We start from the raw sequence: 23,520 nt of genomic DNA on the forward strand, positions 1-23,520 counted from the left end.
ACCACTGCTGCTGGGACGTGAATGGCTCAGGAAAATCCAGTTGGATTGGCACACCATCAAGGCACTAGTTATGTCAACAAAGGTGGGCAGCTTGGCAGGGAAGATGTCTGCAGCTCTCCTCTCACCCATTGTTGACTATTACAACAATGAGGAGGAGCTAGACTGCGTCGACAACAAGGATGAACACAGTATCCATGGCTGCAACTCAAATGAAGATACAGAGGATGCAAGGGAGACAGATATTGGCCAATAAGCAGGATGATGAAGACGACCTGGAAGTAAAACAGCAGATGTACTAGGAGAAATTAACATCTCTCAAAAGACAGTTACAGGACGGCACTTTGCAGGAGTGTCGGAAAAGAATGAAGAAACTAGATCAACAACACAAGGAAGGAATACGAAATGCAGAGTTTTTTCCGCAACTGGATACAGAACATGTAGAAAGGAACTATATTAAGGAGAAGAAAGCAGCAGTGACTGAATTTGAAGATAAAAAGACTAAGTTAGAAGAAAAGAAAAAGATGATTGAGAATGAGAGGCTAACAATGGAACTCACAGGAGATTCAATGGCGATAAAGCCAATAATGACTAGGAAACTAAGGAGGAGACCTAATGACCCTGTTCCAATTACTGGTAAAAGACGAAAACCTGCACCTGCACAGTTAAGTTACTTGTTAACAGATGAACAGATAATGGAAGATCTGCGAACTCTCAATAAGCTTAAATCTCTGAAAAAAAACAGCATCTCTTTCTCCTGAGTATCTTCCCAGCACTCCTGCTGAATCGCCAGCTCAAAGATATGAAACACGAATAGAATGTAACCCCTTGGGTCGCCTCAGGCTCGCTCAGCTCGTTCTCGTCTAGGGGGAGCAGCCTTCGGCCCCGCCAAACTGGGTAATCAGCTGGTGTGGATGCTGTGTGATGTCCCCGCCTCGCCCAAAAACAGACAGTACACCACATGCGATTAAATGAGTACAATTTATAAAGGTTACTATAACTAAGTGATTAATAATGATACAGTATATATGAAGAGAAAATTAAAGAAAAGGCGCCAAACTTATCAAAGTCCAAACCACTTCGTGCACAACCGTTGGAGCTCAATTACTGAAGTCATCTGGCCACCATTCGATCCCCTCCGAACTCCTCGACTCTCCAAACAGCTCAGGACCCCCCGAGTGGTCAACCAAGCACATATAGCTTCATCCCCCCTCCTCGGAGAATCTCCCGGCCTCGGACCCCCCTTTGGGGTCCGATCCTCGCCCTGCTTAGAGCATTGCGTCCTCTCTCTCGGCCCCCTCGCGCCGATCTGCCCAAAAGCCCATCAACAAAAGCTTACAGACTCAGAAGAAAGAACATTAATCCCCATTTGGTTTACAAAGGAATACCATTCTTGTTATCAGTAAATTAGCATTCCTGCTAGTTAACAAAAAGAAGAAACCCTCTTTACACTCTCCCTCCACCAAATAAGTCATGTCTTCATGACTACTAAATAACTCGCCACCTTTCCTGCCAACACACCGCAACCCAAGCACAAACAGTGACATCTCCTCCCCACACAGTAACCCTCACGCCCTGTTCCTCAGGCGATACTTAGGCCAACTATCTGGGAGTTCCCTAATCCTTCTGAGGCCTCCGTACCCCCTCCCCTAAACCCTTCAGGTTCGGACACAACTGGGGATACCTTGGGCCCACTATCAACTCCTCTCTCAACCTCTCACTCATGCCCCACACTGCACACAGCTAACCCTCCCCGCTACACCTGACTCAATGGGAGAAGGGCCAAAGGTCTCTTCCTCAATCGAGGGAAAGTCAGCAAAAGGCAGCATGTACCACACATCCAGCACATCATCCATCGAATCTGTATTCTTCCTCATTCCTGTGATTGGTAGCTGCTGTTTGATCTTCTCCAAACGGAAACACGTGGCCTGCACTGCTCCCGCAGTCTCTTCAGCCTCCTGTTCAATATTCACTGCACTTCTCTCCAGCTTTTTCTTCCTCATGACTTCTTCCAGATCAACTTTCAGGTTTTGCACTTCATTTGAACTGTCGATGGTCATCTTCAGGTTCCCTTCAAGCTTCCGCTTCTCTCTTCTGAGATTCGTCTGTAATTTCTTCACCTCCGCAAACTCCCCTCTCCGGGTTCTCAGTTTGCTATTACCCTCAGTCAGACAACTTTCTTCATTCTCTCCAACTTGTAAGTCTTCCGACTGGTTCCAGATCGCTTTCTCCAGTCTCTCCGTCTTCATTTCAAACTTGATTCCGTAGAGACAGTCACTCACGAGCTGCGACCTTCGCCAGCCCTGGCACGTGTCCGAAAATACTTTAACTCGGTAGTTCTCAGCTGCTCCTGCAACGACCTCACTTCATATTCTCCTGAGGCAAATCCAAATACCAAGAGATCATCCACATACACCAAAACTCCAAACGCCTCCACATCCCCTGTGGTCTCCCACCTGCCCCGCAGGAAGGTTGCAAGGGCTCCAGATATGCCCTGTGGCATCTTTTCGGACCCGAAGACTCCTAGGGAATTTATAACGGCCATCTTCTCCTTGTTGCCCCCACTCATTGGGATCTGGCAACATCCACTCCTCAGATCCAGCACCTTAAACCACTTCACACCACTCAGACAGGCCATCGCCTCTCTGGCCCTCAGAGCCATATTCTGGTCACTGACAGTGCGCCTCTTCAACGCAATATAATCCATACACACGCTGCCTACATCTTCCACGGCTGTAGGGGCCAGTCGCCGCAACCTCTCTCTCTCCGAGGTGTCTTCAGCAGTCAACTCCCCTCCCTTGTGGTGTTTCGCAGCGTCCACGAAGAGGGTCTCACCCTCAGATACTTCCCCCAGGCCGTACCACCACTGGCTCTTGTTTGAATTCGGTACCGGCCCAATGCTGCTACACACGTCCACACAAGCAGCTCGAAACCCTGGATGCATCGACAATGCCTCCAAACAGCTCTCACCCGCCTCCTCTGGGCAGGCTCCCAAGCGCACCAGCAGGATTTTGGTTCTCTCTAGAACAGAAACGCTGCCCGTCTCAACAGGGTCCGGACACATCAGCATTAACGATTCATGAACCTCAGTCTCCTCCACATTTGCCTCTAAGAACTCCATTTTCACTGACCAACAACCGTTGTCTGGATAATCACCGGCACTGGTACCCCGAATCTCCAGTGTCCTCAATGTTGTCAAGGGTAAATGCTTCCAATAACGGTTATGAAACAAACTGTACAGCAACTTAACCGGCGCCCCGGTGCCGAGGATGGCTTTAACTTGACTTCCATCCATCCGTAACAACACCTGTGCGCATGGCCCCTCTAAGCCTTCAGGAATAGAGTCTGTTCCTTTTGGGAGTTCCTTGGTACATTGCTGGGAACGTGCTCCCCCAGAGACCCCAAGTCGTTCCCCCACTGGGCCTCCTCTAAGTTTCCCGACACCTCTCGAATCAACGGAACAACTGATCCCCTTGACAGATCCCCTTGGCACCACAAGCAATTTATCTGCCCCCCTAGGCAAAAAGGGATACCCTAAAAACTTCCCACCAATCTCCTGCCACAGATATAATAAGCCCCCCAGCTGCAGCATTTGACTTCCAGTTGAACCACACGCATTTTCCCACACTTTCCCAGAACTGGCAGCGGTCACTTCGAGGTAATTGCGCCTGACAGTTCTAACAAAGTCACCAGCCCGCCTACTCAAACTTTCAACCCGTCCCTGTCGCTTTTCCTCAGCCAAGCACTGCCACTCACCCAACAACTGAGGGGTCCGCTCCGCCCACACCTCCGCCCCTTTAGGGCTGGACATTATTCCAACAACTGGGCGGAGCTCACTACTGCTGAAACATCCCAACCTGTCACTCCTCAATCTCCAAACAGTACGGACAACCCATGGTCCCACCACCATTTCGTCAGCCAACACAACCACCTCACCCAACACACACACAGCGATAACCAGCAATCGCACACCCACAAAGGCACACCAGCTCTTCGCCGCAGACACAATTTAAAGAGGGTGATCACACAGCTTCCACAGAAATCAACCCCGGACGAGCACCCCACAATGTAACCCCTTGGGTCGCCTCAGGCTTGCTCAGCTCGTTCTCGTCTAGGGGGAGCAGCCTTCGGCCCCGCCAAACTGGGTAATCAGCTGGTGTGGATGCTGTGTGATGTCCCCGCCTCGCCCAAAAACAGACAGTACACCATATGCGATTAAATGAGTACAATTTGTAAAGGTTACTATAACTAAGTGATTAATAACGATACAGTATATATGAAGAGAAAATTAAAGAAAAGGCGCCAAACTTATCAAAGTCCAAACCACTTCATGCACAACCGTTGGAGCTCAATTACTGAAGTCATCTGGCCACCATTCGATCCCCTCCGAACTCCTCGACTCGCAGCTCAGGACCCTCCGAACTCCTCGACTCTCCAAACAGCTCAGGACCCCCCGAGTGGTCAACCAAGCACATATAGCTTCATCCCCCCCTCCTCGGAGAATCTCCCGGCCTCGGACCCCCCTTTGGGGTCCGATCCTCGCCCTGCTTAGAGCATTGCGTCCTCTCTCTCGACCCCCTCGCGCCGATCTGCCCAAAAGCCCATCAACAAAAGCTTACAGACTCAGAAGAAAGAACATTAATCCCCATTTGGTTTACAAAGGAATACCATTCTCGTTATCAGTAAATTAGCATTCCTGCTAGTTAACAAAAAGAAGAAACCCTCTTTACAAGAAGATAGAAAGTTATATTACGATAAGAGACTGTATCATAAAGGTCAAGCAATCTATTTGGAATCTAAGGAGAATAAGAAGATTGGCTGTTTAATTAGCTCAGATGGATCAAATGAGATATGGGTAAGGAAGACAAGTGATTACACAAAGATGTGTATTTATCTAGGACAGCTACACAGAGGCGTCTTCAGTATACAGAGGCGATCTGCTGCCTAGAACTCTTAGCAAGTTGGAGGCGCACATCTTCTTAACTCCCTACGCTCAGGGGTCAACTTTTCATAACTTTTATATGGAAATCTGTATTAAAACAAATGAATTATTGACAGACATTACCCGGAGAGGCAGAGAAGACCCCCTCCCCTGAGACTTGAATAATAAATGGGTCTTAGACCAAAAGTAAAAAAAAGGCTTGTTATAATTTGATATTATTACATTACTTTGTTATAACCTGAAATTATTAAGTTACTAAGTAAACAAATGGTAGGCATTCGTATGTTAAGGGTAAACATATTTGTTTAGCATAGTGCCCCAGTAAAAAAAGTTGATACACTATTAAAGGGGGAGAAGTGTACTGTCTAGCCTACAGTATAATAAGGGACTACTTTATGTGTTAGTAATACGTCATTGAATGCGTTATTAGGTTCATATCGAGCATGCACTATTAGGCACGTATTAACATAGAACATAGAATAGTACAGCACAGTACAGGCCCTTCGGCCCACAATGTTATACTGACCGTTAAACCCTGCCTCCCATATAACCCCACACCTTAAATTCCTCCATATACCTGTCCAGTAGTCTCTTAAATTTCACTAGTATATCTGCCTCCACCACTGGCTCAGGCAGTGCATTCCACGCATCAACTACTCTCCGAGTAAAAACCCTTCCTCTAATATCCCCCTTGAACTTCCCACCCCTTACCTTAAAGCCATGTCCTCTTGTACTGAGCAGTGGTGCCCTGGGGAAGAGACGCTGGCTGTCCACTCTATCTATTCCTCTTAATGTTTTGTATACCTCTAACATGTCTCCTTTCATCCTCCTTCTCTCCAGAGTATAAACCCCTAGCTCCCTTAATATCTGATCATAATGAATACTCTCTAAACCAGGCAGTAGCCTGGTATATCTCCTCTGTACCCTTTCCAATGTTTCCACATCCTTCCTATAGTGGGGCGACCAGAACTGGATACAGTGCTCCAAGAGTGGCCTAACCAGAGTTTTATAAAGCTGCATCATTACCTCACAATTCTTAAACTGTATCCCTCGACTTACGAAAGCTAACACCCATAAGCTTTCTTAACTACCCTATCTACCTGTGAGGCAACTTACAGGGATCTGTGGACATGTACCCCCAGATCCCTCTGCTCCTCCACACTACCCAAGTATCCTGCCATTTACTTTGTACTCTGCCTTGGAGTTTGTCCTTCCAAAGTGTAGCACCTCAAAGTGTATTGATCTGTACATGTGTGTCAAGTTCAGATTCTGCCAGTAAAGAACCATGAAACTTAGCTCCTGCCTCCAGCATTTTTATTGCCAGGCCACATACACAACAACTTTGAAGGAAGTTTGGTGGAATTCTCACACATGTGCATTTAATTGGTTATACTTAATTTATGCTGAATACACAGTGACATAAGGAAACTGCCAGGCAATTAATCTCCTTAGGAGAGCCTAGCAAATTAGAAGTATTAAAATGTGTAATAGACTATCTAACATCAGAAGTTTGTAAAATAATTGGTTGCAATATTTTTGAAATACATAAAAACAAGACACCATCTTCTGAGTTACAGATTTCTTTTAAATCCTTTATTTAATTGGATAGAAAAAAGTTAATGTTCCAAATGTATATTTTCTCAAGAATCACACCACCCAGATTCAAAATTCCTGAATGCTGTTAACACTATGAGCACAGGAACAAAGTTGTCGATCTTCTAAAAGTTATTTTGACATGGAAGTCCAATCAAATGATCTAGCCCATTTTGCAGAAAACGTTTGCACAAAGCTGAAGTAATCCACTTTGAAAAATTTCTGTGTACTCATCTGGAGTATTATGGAACTTCCATAACCCAACAGAGCTACCCTTAATGTACTGCTTTGTTACCAGTGGTTAAATGTTATCACATTTATTTAATGTTTTCATTAAAACTGAATATCTAAAAATTATGATTCAGTACAGAGACTTTTAATTAGAGTAAGTTATCAAAACATAGATGTAAATAGAATAACTATAAATAAGGTGCAATTAATTAAGCAACAAGGACTTGCTTCATTGCAACTTTTGCAATGAAAAATTCATTGTAACTGTAGATGATTACAGAAAACAGATCCATCTTAAAAAGGCAAAAAACAGCAACAGGAGATAAGGGAGGGGGAGGGAGAGGGGGAGGGAGAGGAGGAGGGGGAGGGGGAGGGGGAGGGGGAGGGGGAGGGGAAGGGGGAGGGGGAGGGAGAGGGAGAGGGAGAGGGAGAGGGAGAGAGAGAGAGTGTGTGTGTGTCCTTATCTCAAATACAGATACCAGTTTTAGCATGCATCTTGTTAACATCTTTGTTTCAGTTCTCCTGCTGTTAAAGTGTTTGCTGCTAACTAACAAGAGACTATAGTGCAAGTGCACAGTAAATACAGCTTTTAATACAGTTATAGCTTCCACAGCATCTGGATGACATTTGGGGATTCTTTTTCAATCACTGAAAAGGACTGCTTCCCATGACAGTAATTTCAGCCTTGGGCAAACAAACTGCTCTCCTGCATCTTTGGTGTGGTCATGAATCAGTGAACCAATGATAAGCAAAGCTAATGTTACAATGCAGAAAACAGTACACAGTATTTTACTGAATTCAATTAGCACGTGTTCAACCACACATGATGCAGCCAGCTTAGTTTCAAAAGTAAAAGGTTCTGCCTTACAGATCTACTGGTAGTCATACAGAAGATTTTCAAATTTGTGGACAAGTGTTATCCATCATCTGATGAGGCCCCACATCCAAGGTATTGATGTGATGCAAAGAATGACACATGCAAATGACAACAAATTAATTTGCTTGATTCAAAGCTAGTTTACCGGTAAAGAGAAAAGAACACAAAACAAGGACATTGAATCTATCAGACTTACTCCAGAAGAGAATAACCAATAGATTCTAGTAACCAGTAGATTAACTCCACTTATGTTTAAACTATTGATGGGAGAGTTCTTAAAGCAATAGTATCATATTTGGTAAAGACATTAGTGTACAGGTAGAAAATGACTTGTTCAAATGAGAAATGTTGTGTAACTGTTTAAGATAGAAACAGATTTTTAAGCAGTAAATGAAATAGATTATATAAAAGAAAAAATATTTCAATCAAATTCTTTAGCTTAAGATTACCAGAATGCGGAAAACCTAATATAATATTAAGCATTTCTAACCAGGTCATAATGTAAGCTAATTAGTAGTGAAATTTCACATAAATGTAAACCTGTAATACCAAACAGGATTTGTAATTCAGTTTGACTGAGCTACCATAATGACTGCTCTCAACTTTATAAGTGGTGTAATCCAGACAATGTACATGAAAGCTGAAGCACTGCAATAGTATACCTTACATTAATAGAGCTCGCCATGAAGTTTATGAACTTCAAGCTTAAACAAGGTAGAAGATCAATACACTCATACATCACAAAGTAAACAGACAGCAAACAGACGAGGATTAAAGTTTTGAAATTTCAGACATGACCATAAGATCCTTCCTCTTCTCCACTGAGTGTGTGCCTTCAAGCTTCTGTACCTCCTACCTGATGGTAACAATGAGAAAAGGGCATGCCCTGGGTGCTGGGGGTCCTTAATAATGGACGTTGCCTTTCTGAGACACTGCTCCTTGAAAATGTCCTGGGTACTTTGTAGGCTAGTACCAAAGATGGAGCCAACTAAATTTACAACCCTCTGCAGCTTCTTTCAATCCTGTGCAGTAGCCCTCCCACACCAGCCAGTGCTACAACCTGTCAGAATGTTCTGCATGGTACATCTTTAGAAGTTTTTGAGTGTTTTTGTTGACATTCCAAATCTCTTCAAACCCCTAATGAAATACAGTCGCTGTCTTGCCTTCTTTATAGCTGCATCAATATGTTGGGACCAGGTTAGGTCCTCAGAGACCTTGATACCCAAGGACTTGAAACTGCTTACTCTTTCCACTTCTGATCCCTCTATGAGGATTGGTATGTGTTCCTTCCTCTTACCCTTCCTGAAGTTCACAATCAGCTTTTTCGTCTTAGAGCCATCGAGTGCCAGGTTGTTGCTGCGACACCACTCCACTAGTTGGTATATCCTGCTCCTGTACATCCTCTCATCTCAACCTGAGATTCTACCAACAATGGTTGTATCATCAGCAAATTTATAGATGGTATTTGAGCTACGCCTAGCCACACAGTCATGCATATAGAGAGAGTAGAGCAGTGAGCTAAGCACACACCCCGGAGGTGCACCAATGTTGATAGTCAGTGAGGAGGAAATATCATCACCAATCCACACAGATTGTGGTCTTGCAGTTAGGAAGTCGAGGATCCAATTGCAGAGAGAGGTTCAGAGGCCTAGGTTAAGTAACTTATCAATCAGGATTGTGGGAATTATGTTAAAAGCTGAGATACAAGTTGATGAACAGCATCCTGACATAGGTGTTTGTATTGTTCAGGTGGTCTAAGGCCACGTGAAGAGTCATTGAGATTGTGTCCGCCATTGACCTATTGTGGCAAAAGGCAAATTGCATTGGGTACAGGTCCTTGTTGAGGCAGGAGTTCAGTCTAGTCATGACCAATCTCTCAAACCATTTCATCACTGCAGATGTGAGTACTACTGGGCAATAGTCATTACAGCAGCTCACATTATTCTTCTTAGGCTCTGGTATAATTGTTGCCTTTTCGAAGTGGGCATAGAAGGCGATGAGTTCATCCGGTTGTGAAGCACTGCTGCCATTCATGCTATTGGGTTTCACTTTGTAGGAAATAATGTCTTGTAAATCCTGCCAGAGTTGTGGTACATCCAATGTTGCCTCCAACCTCATTCGAAATTATCTCTTCACGTTTTAAAGAGCCCTCCACAAGTCATGCCTGGTTTTCTGGTACAGGCTTGGGTCGCTAGCCTTGAATGCCACAGATCTAGCCTTCAGCAGATGACGTACCTCCTGATTCATCCACAGCTTTCAGTTTGGGAATGTACAGCAAGTCTTTGTAGGCACACACTCATCCACACAGGTTTTAATGAACTCGGTAACAACTGGAGCATATTCATCCAGATTCAAAGATGAATCACTGAATACTGTGCAGACCGTCAATTCAAAGCAATCCAGTAAGCGCTCCTTTGTTTCCCTTGTCCATACCTTCTTGGTCCTCACTACTGGTGTTGCAGTCTTCAGTCTTTGCCAAAATTCAGGGATTAGAAGTACAGCCAGGTGATCAGACTTCCCGAAATGAGGGCTTGGAATAGCACGGTAGGCATTCTTGATGGTGGTGTAACAATGGTCCAGTGTGCTGTTTCTTCTAGTATTGCAAGTGATCTGTTGATGGTAATTGTTCAGTGATTTTTTTTCAGACTGGCCAAGTCAAAATCCCTCAAAATGATGGTGAAGGTGTTAGGGTGCACTATTTTGTGCATGTTGATCCCATTGCTCAGATCATCTAAAGCCTGACTGACATTGGCCTAAGGTGGAATGTATACCGCTTCCGAAATGACCACGGAAATCTCCTGTGGTAGGTAAAATGGACGGCACATAACTGCAAGAGATTCCAGGTCTGGTGAGCAGAATTGGGACAGCAATAATATATTTGTACATCAGGAGGAGTTGATCATAAGGCATACTCCTCCCCTTCTGCTTTTGAAAGACTCTATAGATCTACCCTGACATTGTACAGCAAACCCGTCAATCTGAATCATTGCATCCAATTCATTCACCAACACAAGAAAATCTGCAGATACTGATAATTCAAAGCAACACACACAAAATGCTGGCGGAATGTAACAGGCCAGGCAGTATTCATTCACCGTTTGATGCTTTCAGCTGCTGCCACATTGCCATAAAGTTGTTTTGCTGCAGCTTACAAGAGAAACATTTTTCTGCCTTTTACTTGCAGCGTCTTTTACTTGCACAAACAAAAAGTGTTCACCACATCACTACACCTGACACCCCCACAGCACCTCTTCAGAGAACAACTCATCTATTGCTGTGTCAGAGGGAATCAGAGGACAAGTGCATGTATCTATATGGTTTCAGAGGACTCTGGAGGACCAGATTTGGTATGCTCAGATGATAAGTCTATTGCATATAAGCAAACAGGTAGCTACCAAGTTGTTAGGCCTGCTGCAATAAATGCAAGAATATGGAAGAATTCATCTCCAAGGTCTCAAAGGATATTGTGCAAAACTAGAAGATCATGATTCTCACTCAGGACATCATACACATTTCTTTGTGATAAGACTATTGCTGATCCCCTGCACAGCATGCACTAATTCAGCTAACAAATGTTGTAAAAGCATAGCTGATGGCCACACAGTATTGTTGCTTCTATAAAGTCTGACCATGATCCATCTAGACATCTGCACAGATGCAGTTTGAAGTTCTGAAAGAAAGGCAATATGCTACAAAGTAGAGAAAATCTGCACAATGCTGGAAATCCAAGTAGCAAACACAAAGGAAGGGTCTCAGCCCAAAACGTCGACTGTACTATTTTCCATAGATGCCGCCTGGCCTGCTGAGCTCCTCCTGATGCCACAAAGAAAAGTTTAATGTCCTTTTTGAACAAAAAGATACCGTTCACAAGCAGACTGCCATTTTCAACATATACAGGCATGCTTCAATGAAGCAGATAGAATTCAACAGAAGGACAATTACAGCAGTAGCTAGCTGCTCTCCATGGAGAAATGCTGCACAAAGACATGGTCTTCTTTTGTAACAAAATTACAACATGCAAAAAAGACATCTCCTTTACTAACATACACTCAGTTTCACCTGCACCACAATTCAAGCTCTTTAGCTTCGTGAAGAAAATTGTTGTCTACATTTGATATTCAGAGAAGAGCAAAGTCAACAAGCATGACTAGATTCTGTAAGCCATTTCAGCATTAGTGTTTGAAATAAAGAATGAGCAATCTAGTACAGAACACTGATTACATTGGAAGTTATTTAGAGAAAAAACAAGATTTTGTACACAGAATCAAACAACACAAGTATAACGCAGGAAAGTGGATCTAATTTAGTTCATTGGTTAAATTTTTACTTTGAAGATTTTTCTGCCTAGTTCTGAGGAGCTGATCTCCATCATTTATCTACTTTTATTTCATTTTACTATAACCATTTTCACTCTGTTACTGAATAATTTTTTTAAAAAAAGGGTTTAGGAGGTGCCATGGTCCACTCCACTTCATATTTACGTCCATATGTCTCACACTCATTAACACTTGAGGACACAACAAATGTTACCATAGGGGCTAACTGGATTGAGGAATAGATAGATGGAACACAGTAAACTGTTTACCAGAAAAAGTGGAAATTAACAACAGCCTGCATATATTTAGGACTACCAAAGTCACACACAGTAGGTTAGAGTAAATTAGATTTTAAGCAGATTGTAAGAGTGATTGCAAAAATGCCTGTAAGATCAAAAATAATGCACACTTCAGAGATCAGCAAATTATTCTTTACATTTATAAGTCTCAATACTCTTTTAAAAAGTGTTTCAGAAAACGTGGCATCTTACCAAAGTCTGGTGTTCTATTATAGCCTGTAAGTGTGCTCAATATTTAAAGCCCCATCCATATTATTGCAATTTATATGTCACCATGTGGCTGCGCCTATGTGGAAGAAAATAAATAAGTACTAATGAACATTATATAAACAGAAGATCAACAATTTCATAGAAAAGAACTATACTGAACTGAATTCAAATATACTAAACTGCAAAGAATTATTGTGGAGAATGATGGAAATCTAAATAACAAAAAAAAATGTCAGACATATTCAATAGGATCAGCTGGCATCTGTAGAGCAAGAGGGATAGTGTTTCATATTGATGACCTTCAGATAGGGAACTTGAGAAAATATGGAGATGGAAAAAGTTCTAAGCAACTTACTTCTCTTGCATAAAATCAACAAAATTGTCTTGCTACAGTCATTGTTTCAACACTTTCACATAATTTCCTTTACCAGTTTTTATTCCAACATCCATTACAATAATATTTTCCTGGCTCATTTTCCTCTTTATCATGGGGATCTAACCCCTCAAATACCTCCAACCAAGCCAACCTCCTTAGCCCAATTACATTCTATCCACCATCATCAAATTACTTTTAGCCAAACTTATTATGATATTTAGCTACATATTTCATTGACTCAATTCACTTCCTCAAAATAAAACATGTTGGTTTGGGAAACCATAGCTATTCTTTGTTCCTTGTGGCAAATGCGCACCATTCTTTAATCCTACAGTAGTTGACTCCCTCGCCTCTATTTTCAGTGTATTCCTTATTCATGTTTCAGAATGGAAAATCAACTGTGTCAAATATAGCACCATATCATTATCTTCCAAAAGTTCACCCAACTCTTTAGAGAACGTAAGGGTTTCATTCTGAAACTAGCCATTAGCCTATTTTACCTTAAGTAAGAAATTTGCCTTTTCTGTGCAAACCCATATTGCATTCTCTGCTATAATTCATTCAACATCTATTATGTCAACTGTCTTCCACAGTTAAGTCTTTTACTTCTCATTCTGCAAGGATTCTGTTCCATTCTCCTCATCGGTGTCTGTGACATCTTCATTGTTCTTCGTCCATCTAATCTCCAGGTTAGGACACCAACCAATTCAACCTTCAGCCAACTTATCGCCTCAATCACATTCATTCCATTTCATTCCTGATTTCCTCAAAACTTCCCATTCCTATTAGAAATATACTAAAGTTGCTTTATCCTCACTTTCCAAACCACTAACCTCCACCTTCAGTGGATCACACTATGCTAATTTCACTATTGGCATCGAACAGATCTTCACTGACATAATGAGGCCCAACATCTAGAAGAACAGCATCTCCTCTTATTCTTTGGAACCTTCTGGGAAAAAAAACACTAAATTTTTCATCTTCATGTAAACTGCTTTCTCACCATTTCCCATTACTATGCCTACATCCCTTCCTCACTGTAACTCATTTTAAATGCCTTGCTACTTGATATGCTGTAATCTATCTCTATATGGTCATCAGTCTTTCAGCTCATTCCTCCACCATGCCCCCAGCCATGATTTGAAAACTATAAATCTTAAATTCTTTTTCTTAAGTTCCGAGGAAGGATTGCTGACCCAAAACATTCTACCACAGATGTTACTCAACTGGCTGAGTTTCAATTGTTCTTTCAGATTTCAGCATTTGTAGTTTTATATGTTTTCAATTTGTTTTGTCAGTTGGATACATAGATTGCTGGCAGATTCTTTCCAGTACAGGCAGTCCTCAGGTTATGTAAGGGTTTCATTCCTGAGAACTGCCCATTAGCCTATTCACCTTAAGTAAGAAATTTGCCTTTTCTGTACTAACATATTGTATCAATCTGCTATAATTTCCTTCCATTTAATGAAAATTCTAACACTACCATAATTAAACAAATGGAATACATACTGCATACTATCATTAATGAAAACCATGAACTATGTTATTATTATTACTAGCTTAAAATACATGAAAAAATTTCAAAGTCAGATTATTCATAATTCATGGAGTTCTTGTACCTTGGTAATTAGCCCTCAAACAACATTTAGAAAAATAATCAAATTAATACTGCTTTGCAGTTTGTAACAACCTTTTATGCAAATGGACAATGACATCCTGCATTACATCAATGAGAATACTGATTATTAGACAAAATTCCCAGAAACACTGCAATGTGAAAGATGAGAAATCAGATAGAGATCAGATGTTAGTGCAGAAGGAAGTTTGGAGTAAGTAGCATGATATGCCATTTGAGTGGGGTTACGCGTGTTAACTGAAAATTCATGTGCAAATGCTTCTGATCATTGAACACAATTAAAAGCAGTTTAAAGTCTGCTAACAACTCAAGCTTTCAAAGGCTATTGGGACAGTCTAGGAGCAGAAGATGCCATAACAGTGTGCTCTTATTAAACAGCAGGGTGCAAGTTCAAACAGTGCTCCAAACAAATAAGCCCAATTCCCACTCTTCTCCCTTGAAACATACACACAATGATTCATGTTAAGTGAAACCTGCAAGAGATGGCATTTTTCCAAAGGTAAAACATATTAGAACTTGAGGAATGCATAATAATTCTGTTATTTAAAATCTAAATACTATCAAGCTTCCTGTTTGCATAGATGTACTGATGTCTAGTTTTCTTTTTGGCACAGACAGTGCTAATTTTCCTCCTGTTATTAATTACCAATAAAGTACTTATCACAAAAAACGCACTTAGCACTATAAAACTCTTATCATTCTAGTCTCAGACACTTGCATAGGTACTGAAAAATTAGGAGTCATTCAACAGACCTGATAAACATTTGATAGTTTCACAAATCAGCAGCGAACATTTTTAATGATTAGATGAGATCTGTGACACACTGGCAAATCTTCAAACAAAATGCTTACATTTAACAAAATAGGTGAGAAAAGGGTGTTTAGGAGAGATAAATTTTCAGAGACTTGCAAATAGGAAAGGGCACATTTGCAACTATTCAATCTCATTTTCCCCTGCATATCTTTGTTCATTTCTGTTACTTTTGTGGCACTGCAAAGCCCAGTGGTCATACATAACACAGGAGAAATGGAGAAGTGATGAACAAACTTACAGCTGTTTATTTTGCTTGTTAAGTCATTTACCAGAATGCCCTCTCAAATTACATTGAATGCGTAACACACAAGGAAGCTTGACAGCAGCCCATATGGTTCGAAGTATACATGAATATATTCACATATCCTTGCCCCTTATTTTAAAAGTTTCTTCCCCTTCCCATACACAGATGAGCTGCTGAACTATTAACATTCAATGAAGTATTCATCAAATTCAGTAGACTGCCCCTATTTCCAGACATTACCCTGGGAATTATTCTACCCCAGGTGCTGAGGGTCAGTCACTAGAGATTCAAACTGTCTGGAGGCTGATTGTTCCTGTGAGGGTACAAATGACCTGGGGATGATGCCAAAGTCATTTTATCTCTTGGTGTATGTATAGATCTTGGTTTGTATACTGCATTGTTAGTAGGAGGCACCTCAGAAAGCACAGGTGATGGGGGAGCAAACAAGAAAATCTGCAGATGCTAGAAATCTGAGCAACACACACAAAATGCTGGAGGAACTCAGCAGACCAAGCATCATCTATGGAAAAGAGTACAGTCAACGTCTCAGGCCGAAACCCTTTAGCAGGACTGGACAGGTGATGGGGGAGCATTGGCTTTGACATTTGATCATTACAGATGTTCTGCATTTTTTTTGAAGTGTGTAACAGCTGAACAATGTGCCTTCTCCAGATATGATTACTAGTTTCAACTGTCTACAACACGGGTCGTGTTTGTGCCTCCACCAGCACAGGAATGCAATTTGTTCCAGAGAAGTATTTTCATGCAAATACTCTCTCATTTGCTGTGAAACTTCTGTATTTTGCTTTGGCATGTTGCTCTGCTTGGGTTTTCTGTTCAGTTAGCACAATCTTTTTTGTGTTTGGTTGCCTAAATAGGTCAATGGGTGCGATGCTGTCTTTTCATCAATAAAAGTTTAGAAAAATAGTGGTCCTTTAAGACTTTAGCCATTTCCTCATAAGGTTTATTGCAAGGTTTAGTATGTTAGACTGTATAATTTATCAGACGTTTTTGCACACATCACAGCCAGAAAAATTGGAACACGAATATCATTAGAAGTTTGATTTGCCAGTGCAAAATATTCAAATCTTTCAGTACAGTAACTCCATTGTTCTATTATTTCCTCATACAGCCCCATACTTCCAAATATTTTCATTATTTTCAAACACAATTACATTCCAGAAAAATTAACTAGTCTTATCCATCTCCCTTGTCCTCTCTTACTTGTTTTATTTAACCATCCCATTCTCGTTCTCTCCCCTCATATTCTTCACTCACCACTCTTCCTGCAGCCGTTTACTTTTTGCTCACCCACATTACATAGTGGTACACCGCCTGTGTTGCACAGGATTTTTCTTGCCAACAGGAACAAAACAATAAATATCATGAGAACTTATTACCTAGTTGTCAATTGTAATGCTTGTGGTACTGGGAAGCCAAGTGGCTGTGAATAACACACAAAAGACGAAGAGATGAGAAACAAACATGTAGTTGTTTGTTTTGATAGCAAGTCATCTACCGAGAATGTGCTCTTATTTTACGTTCAGTATGTAACACACAGGGAAACTTGGCAGCGACCTGTAAGAATCAAAATATACTGAATATGAATACATAACAATTTTACCAAAAAATGTACAACTTGCTTTTATTTCAGTTGCCCCAAAAATTCACTTTTTCTTTCTAAAGGGGAAGTACATATTAGAAGCCTGTATCCATGTCACAGAATATTTATATTAATCTCTTTTATAATGGAAAAGCACTAGGCTTAAAAGCTAATCAAAATGAGATGCTGCTGGATAAATTGTTGTGTTGATGTGCCGTGACTATGAAGAGGATATTGTTTTTGCCAATCAGTTCAAGATTTCTGATGCTCTACTTACAACTACGATATTCATGTATTTCTATCCATTTGCCATCAGCCTTCATGCAGAACCCACTTCCCCAAAGTGAATGTTTCCTTTATAAACACCCAATTTTTATATCTCTGGACTGGGCAAAAATACTCCAGATAGCTCACCTATTTAACAATAATGAAGGTCAATATCCAGTTTTACTTACCTTTTCTGACAATGGATTAACTGAAGGCTATCTGCACAATGCAGGTTGTTATATCTATGAATAAGTCTAAGCCTATGATTTCTATCACTTTCTCAGTATCTATTTTGTGACTCTACTGTACACAATTTCAAACGACGATCATTATTGAGATTTACCTTTATCAACTACAATTTATCTGAAAACCACATCTTTAGGATAAAGTCAATAATAAGGCCAATTATACAAGAGGCTGTTATAGTGACCCAAACTCTGAATGCTTTTATGTCACTCTACCTCAGAAGATAGATGCCAAACTACTTCATTCACAATCCACTGGCGTGTAAAGTAGATGACAAGTTTTATGCTGCAACAAGCTCCTTCATCACTTTCCTTCTGTAACAACAGCCAGCACCATGAGATAGCATTGTTTCCCTTAAAAAGGCTAAGCAGTTCAAAAGACAAACAAAATAATGCTATTGTTTCTATTCCTGAAGTCATAACCAAGCTATCAGTTTGCCATAGTTTGTAGATGATATATGTTTATTAATATTGAATAAGCAACTGAAACCACTGCCCCCTTACCTGGCTTCTATAGAAACTTGGCTCACTAGCCACTCTGCTAACAGCCACTGAAATCACTGGTGAGAAAGCTAGTTTTCTCGAACTCTATACATCTAGGGTCAGTATGACTTCAATTCTTCCAGTCATCCCCACTCCCCTGCTTTCTCCCCATACCTTTTGATGCCCTGGCTAACCAAGAACCTATCTAGATCTGCCTTAAATGCACCCAGTGACTTGGCCTCCACAGCTGCTCGTGGCAACAAATTCTACAGATTTACCACTCTCAAGTAATTTCTCTGCATCTCTATTCTAAACTGACGTCCTTCAATCTGTTCAGGCCTTTTAACATTTGGAATGTTTCTATGAGATCCCCCCTCATTCTCCTGCACTCCAGGGAATACAGCCCAAGAGCTGCCAAACATTCCTCATATGGTAACCCTTTCATTCCTGGAATCATTCTCATGCATCTTCTCTGAACCCTCTCCAATGTCAGTACATCTTTCTAAAATAAGGAGCCCAAAACTGCACACAATACTCCAAGTGTGGTCTCACAAGCACCTTATAGAGAGCCTCAATATCACATCCCTGCTCTTATATTCTATACCTCTAGAAATGAATGCCATTATTGCAGTCGCCTTCTTCACCACTGATTCAACCTGGAGTTAACCTTTCGTCAGGTTTCAGTCCTGATGAAGGGTCTCGACTCGAAACATTGACAGCTTCTTTCAATGGATGCTGCCCAACCTGCTGAGTTCATCCAGCTTTTTTGTACGTCTTGATTTGACCACAGCATCTGCAGTGTACTTTGTGTTAACCTTTAGGGTATCCTGCACAAAGACTCCCAAGTCCCTTTGCATGTCTGCATTTTGAATTCTCTCCCTATCTAAATAATAGTCTGCTCATTTACTTATGCCACTAAAGTGCATGACCATACACTTTCTAACATTGTATTTCATTTGCCACTTCTTTGCCCATTCCCCTAAACTATCTAAGTCTCTCTGCAGGCTCTCTGTTTCCTCAAACTACCTACTCCTCCACCCATCTTTGCATCATCAGCAAATTTTGCCACAAATCTATTAATCCTATAGTCCAAATCATTGACATACACAGTAAAAAGCAGCAGTCCCAACACTGATCCCTGTAGATTCTAGTTGCATCGAATCCTATAGCTGTCTCTCCTGATCTTCTTCTCTCTCCATCTCCTGACAAAAGACCACAACCCCCACTAGGGTCCATCACAAAACCCTCTCTGCCAAGCTTCCTCTAGAACCTCTTCCCAATGACACCATCCTGATTGGCAGACCCAACATTCCTAAGTTGAACATCACAGCCACTTATCTTTACTTGAAACCCAAACACTAATAGCTGCACACACTGATTCTACATAAAGCTATTAAATGAAATACCCTACACCATTAGCAGTACATATTGTAACCAGGGTATTACACAACCTTGTCACATTCCTGGGTATTTTTGACAGCAAGCAGTAGATTTACAATTTTTTGTTTAGTGTTGACGTTTTCAAGATAAATATTCTTTCTCATAAAATTCAGTGTACAAGATGCTTGTATGATAAATGTAATGTACCACATATCCAATAGTTCTGCAATACCTCTTGTCATGAAAGATATAAATCATGCGCATCTATAAAGGCAGCTTCCACATTTGGGAAGTGGGCTCTGCACAATGGCTGATGGTAAGTGTATAGAAATCCATGGATATACAGGTCCATGGTGAAACTCAGCATTCATTTGCAGAAAGACCAAAGTAGTACATTTATAACTTTAACTCTAACTAACTGTATTTGTTAGTTCCACAAAGATACCTGGCAAAGTTTCCCTTGGCTGTGATAGGAAACAGAAATCTGGGCACTCAAGATCCAAAGCAATCACTATCCACCATAACTATCTCAAGTGTTATGAATGAAAATCATTTTGAAGATTCATGTTTAAAGGGCACCTTCCTCATTGGAACACTATCACAGATGAAATAAGCATTAACATACACAATTTGCACTGGGCTAAATGTTCACTATAAGAAAAGCATCACCTTGCATGATGCTTGTTTTGCATTGATGTGGATCTGCATAATATTAGATAAGCAAAAGAAGAATTGCAGAAGATATCAGCATTGGAGGGGAAAATTTAAGAAGGCAGTAGGAATGCCATTTAGAAAATTATATTGTTGACATTTACTGAGGATTTCTTTAAGAGAACAGTATCAATAATTTATTACCCAACTACTCTGTAAGATAACTTAAGTTTCCTCATCGCTTTGTTGCGAGCTTCCCTCTTCATGCTACACCAACGCTTCTAATTTTAATAACTACACTCACTTGGAGAAGTTGATTCTTATTCTTCAAGCAAAGAAGAATAAGAATCTTCTTTAAATAAATAAATTCTTCTTAAATAAATTCTAATTTATTTAACTGAATCTGATCCATCATTTTGAATAACATGTTCTTGTTGCATACTTTTCAAAATGGAAAGGCTTTTTAATTAAGTACATTCCCCAAATAAACTACTTAGTAATGCACCTCTAGCATCATACAGCTAAATTACAGAGAACCAGAGTACCCAAGTGTAAAGCACAATTTGTGGTGAATTAATCTATTTCAGTTTTGACACCTTACATCACCTTTAATTCACTGGGCAGATACTGAAAACAAACAGTTTGGCATATCCCTTCCTGAACGATACCCAATAGCACCTGGAAATTTATGCCTGTAGGAACCTAATCACTAGCTTATCTCCAAGTTTTATCACTGAAATAAACAATGTAAACCAAAACAATTTCATGCATCAATATAACTGTTTCACATGAAAGTAGATATTACTTTATAAACACTCATTGATCACCTATAGCTTTGTAAACAGGATAAAAGGTAAAATGCAGATCTGAGATAAAGGAACGCTAGAGAATTACAACTTCAGCTAGATGGGATGACTGCACACTGAACAACTTATTATTGGATAAAGTGACAGCAAATCAGTGTAAGGTACTCAAATAGAAATTTAACACAGGTCTATTTCCCAAACATAAAATAGCCAGGGCTGAATTAAATAGTAAGAGACAAGAAAGAAAAAGCATCCACAAATGAAATGCTACTGAGAGAAATACAAAGAGCTGAGACCAAAATGTTGACTGTTCATTTCCCCTTCATTGATGCTACCTGAATTGCTGAGTTCCTCCAGCATTTTGTGTGTGTTGCTCAAGATTTCCAGCATCTGCAGTATCTCTTGCATGTAAGAGTCAGGCATCTCTTTTTGTGAAAACATACAATGGTTTATTTTCACTTGTATTGAGGTACAGGGAAAAACTTGTCCATACAGATCAATTCATTACAATGAGGTAGCACAAGATAAAATAACAATGCAGAATTAATTATTAAGTTACAGAGAAAGTACAGTACAGGTAAACAGGAAGGTGCAAGGTCACAATGAGGTAGACTGTGAGGTTGAGAGTCCATTTTATCATACGAGGGAAATCTTCAATTGCATAACAGTGGGATAGAAACTGCCTATGAGCCTGGTGCTATAAAGACAGAAAATGCTAAAAACACACAGCAGGTCAGGCCACATTTACACAAGAAATGGGTTTAACCTTTTAGTTAACAACCCTCCAACAGCACTGGGAAGGAGACAAAAGAAGCTGCAGGGGAAATGGGGAGTGGATAAAACCAGGATGACCATGGGAATAAGGCTATGTCCACACTAGACCAGATAAATCCGTAACTGAAGCTTTTTCTCTTCGTTTTCCCCTCCTTCCACACTAAAACGGTGTTTTTGTCCTGCGAAACCGGAGCTTTTCAGAAACACTTTCCAGGGAGGGTATTTTTGAAAAAGCTGCTCAGGCAGATCAGTGTGGACGGGGTAACTGGAAACTTCTGAAAACGCTATCAGACAGCAGCATGCTATTTTATTGTTTTCTTGAACGCAACCTAACAATTTCAGAACAGATGGCAACAAGACTGAAGCCAGAAGAGTTAGAAATGTACTCACCAAATACTTCGACCAATAACTTACTGAATAAATAAGTATACTCACTTTGCCCTGTTTTCTGTCCTTGCTCGTATGAAGGTGGTTTACCTATTTATGCAAGTACTTCTCTAACAACAGATGTGTAACAGCCTAATGTAACATTGTTTGAAAATACAAGATAACACTGATGCAGACACTAAAACGTTCATACATTTAACAAGATGCTTTATTAATGCAACAGAGTTAGTCAGTTTTTCAATGTTCGTCGTCAGCCCAGTCACTCTATCTGTGAACTCCCTGTCGGTTACCTCCATACGCTCCAGTATGTGTTTTTTTTTTACTTTTAAGTTTGCCTGCGCAAAAGCCAACAGCTGTTCATCGTTTTAAGTTTTTCTAGTCTGTAACTACACAAACACACACTTTTATGGTAAGATTCGACACCAAACATGTCGCTTGTTTTCGGTAGATGTGTCCTGTGCATGCCCAGTAGGAGGAGATCCGCCGAAATCTCCGTTTCAAAGTGGATAGAGATATTTTCAAAAACACATAGCGTGGACGCCTATTGTTTTTATGCAAAACCGGCGTTTTCAAAATTATCCGGTCTAGTGTGGATGTAACCTATGCTGTAGACAAGGTTATCTCATTAGTAAGTGAATAGTGGCAGTCTGAGAATGAGAACATTGACAAACACATATAGGAGGTGTGAAGTGTAAAGCAGGATACATGCCTGCTCAGGTGCTGTAGGAACAAAAAGGGGAAGAAAGAACAAAGTCAGAGCCAGTATCACAAATCAAAAATCAAATTACTTTAAGTTGTAGAATTAAAATATTAAGTTCAGAGGCTACAAAGGAACAAATGAAGTGATTTTCCTAAAGCTTGCATTGGGACTCATTGTAACAGTCAGGAGTCAACTGTAGACTGCTAAATCAGAGTGGGAGAGGAATAGAGAACTAAAGAGGCAGGTAATGAGAAAGCTCAGGGTTACCCTTGTGGACCACACGCAGGTGATCCACAAAGCAGTCATCGAATCTGCAATTAATTTTTCCAGTGCCAGTGAAACATCTTAAGTACTAAATGCATTAGATTGTACATTAGATTTGGTTAAGGGAAAGGCAACTGAATCACTGCCTCATCTGGAAAAGAATATTGGGGCACTGGATAGTGGTAAAGGAAGAGGTGAATGTACAAGTGTTACATTGACTGAAGTTGCAGTGGTAAATGTCAGAAGAAGGGCAGGTGGGAATGGAAAAATGGACTAAGCACAAGAAAGTTCTGTAGATGTCGGAAATCTTGAGCATTACACACAAAATACTGGAACACTGATACTGAGAACCAAAAACTCAGTAACTCAGGAAACATCTGTAGAGGGGAATAAACAGTCAATGTTTCAGGACAAGACCCTTGATA

At 40.7% G+C, this 23,520-nt stretch overlaps 1 protein-coding gene and 1 pseudogene across 34 annotated transcripts in view; one reads left to right on the forward strand and one right to left on the reverse strand.

Annotated features, from left to right (window-relative positions):
- stk33 (serine/threonine kinase 33) overlaps positions 1-23,520 on the reverse strand; it is a 204,260-nt gene that overhangs the window by 142,540 nt on the left and 38,200 nt on the right. For 18 of the 34 annotated variants that reach the window (XM_059975806.1, XM_059975816.1, XM_059975810.1 and 15 more), the window contains one exon: positions 12,448-12,541. The exons of 11 other annotated variants lie outside the window; for them this stretch is intronic. The gene's annotated coding sequence lies outside the window, so the exon portion shown is untranslated. Of the gene's footprint in view, positions 1-12,447; positions 12,542-16,935; positions 17,114-23,520 lie in introns of all 34 variants that reach the window. 5 more of the 34 variants (XM_059975828.1, XM_059975814.1, XM_059975809.1 and 2 more) reach the window with 1 other exon arrangement.
- Positions 363-6,987, forward strand: LOC132397274 (sin3 histone deacetylase corepressor complex component SDS3-like; annotated as a pseudogene).

Source organism: Hypanus sabinus, chromosome 7 (assembly GCF_030144855.1).
Source record: "Hypanus sabinus isolate sHypSab1 chromosome 7, sHypSab1.hap1, whole genome shotgun sequence".
In the NCBI taxonomy this organism is placed as follows: domain Eukaryota; kingdom Metazoa; phylum Chordata; class Chondrichthyes; order Myliobatiformes; family Dasyatidae; genus Hypanus; species Hypanus sabinus.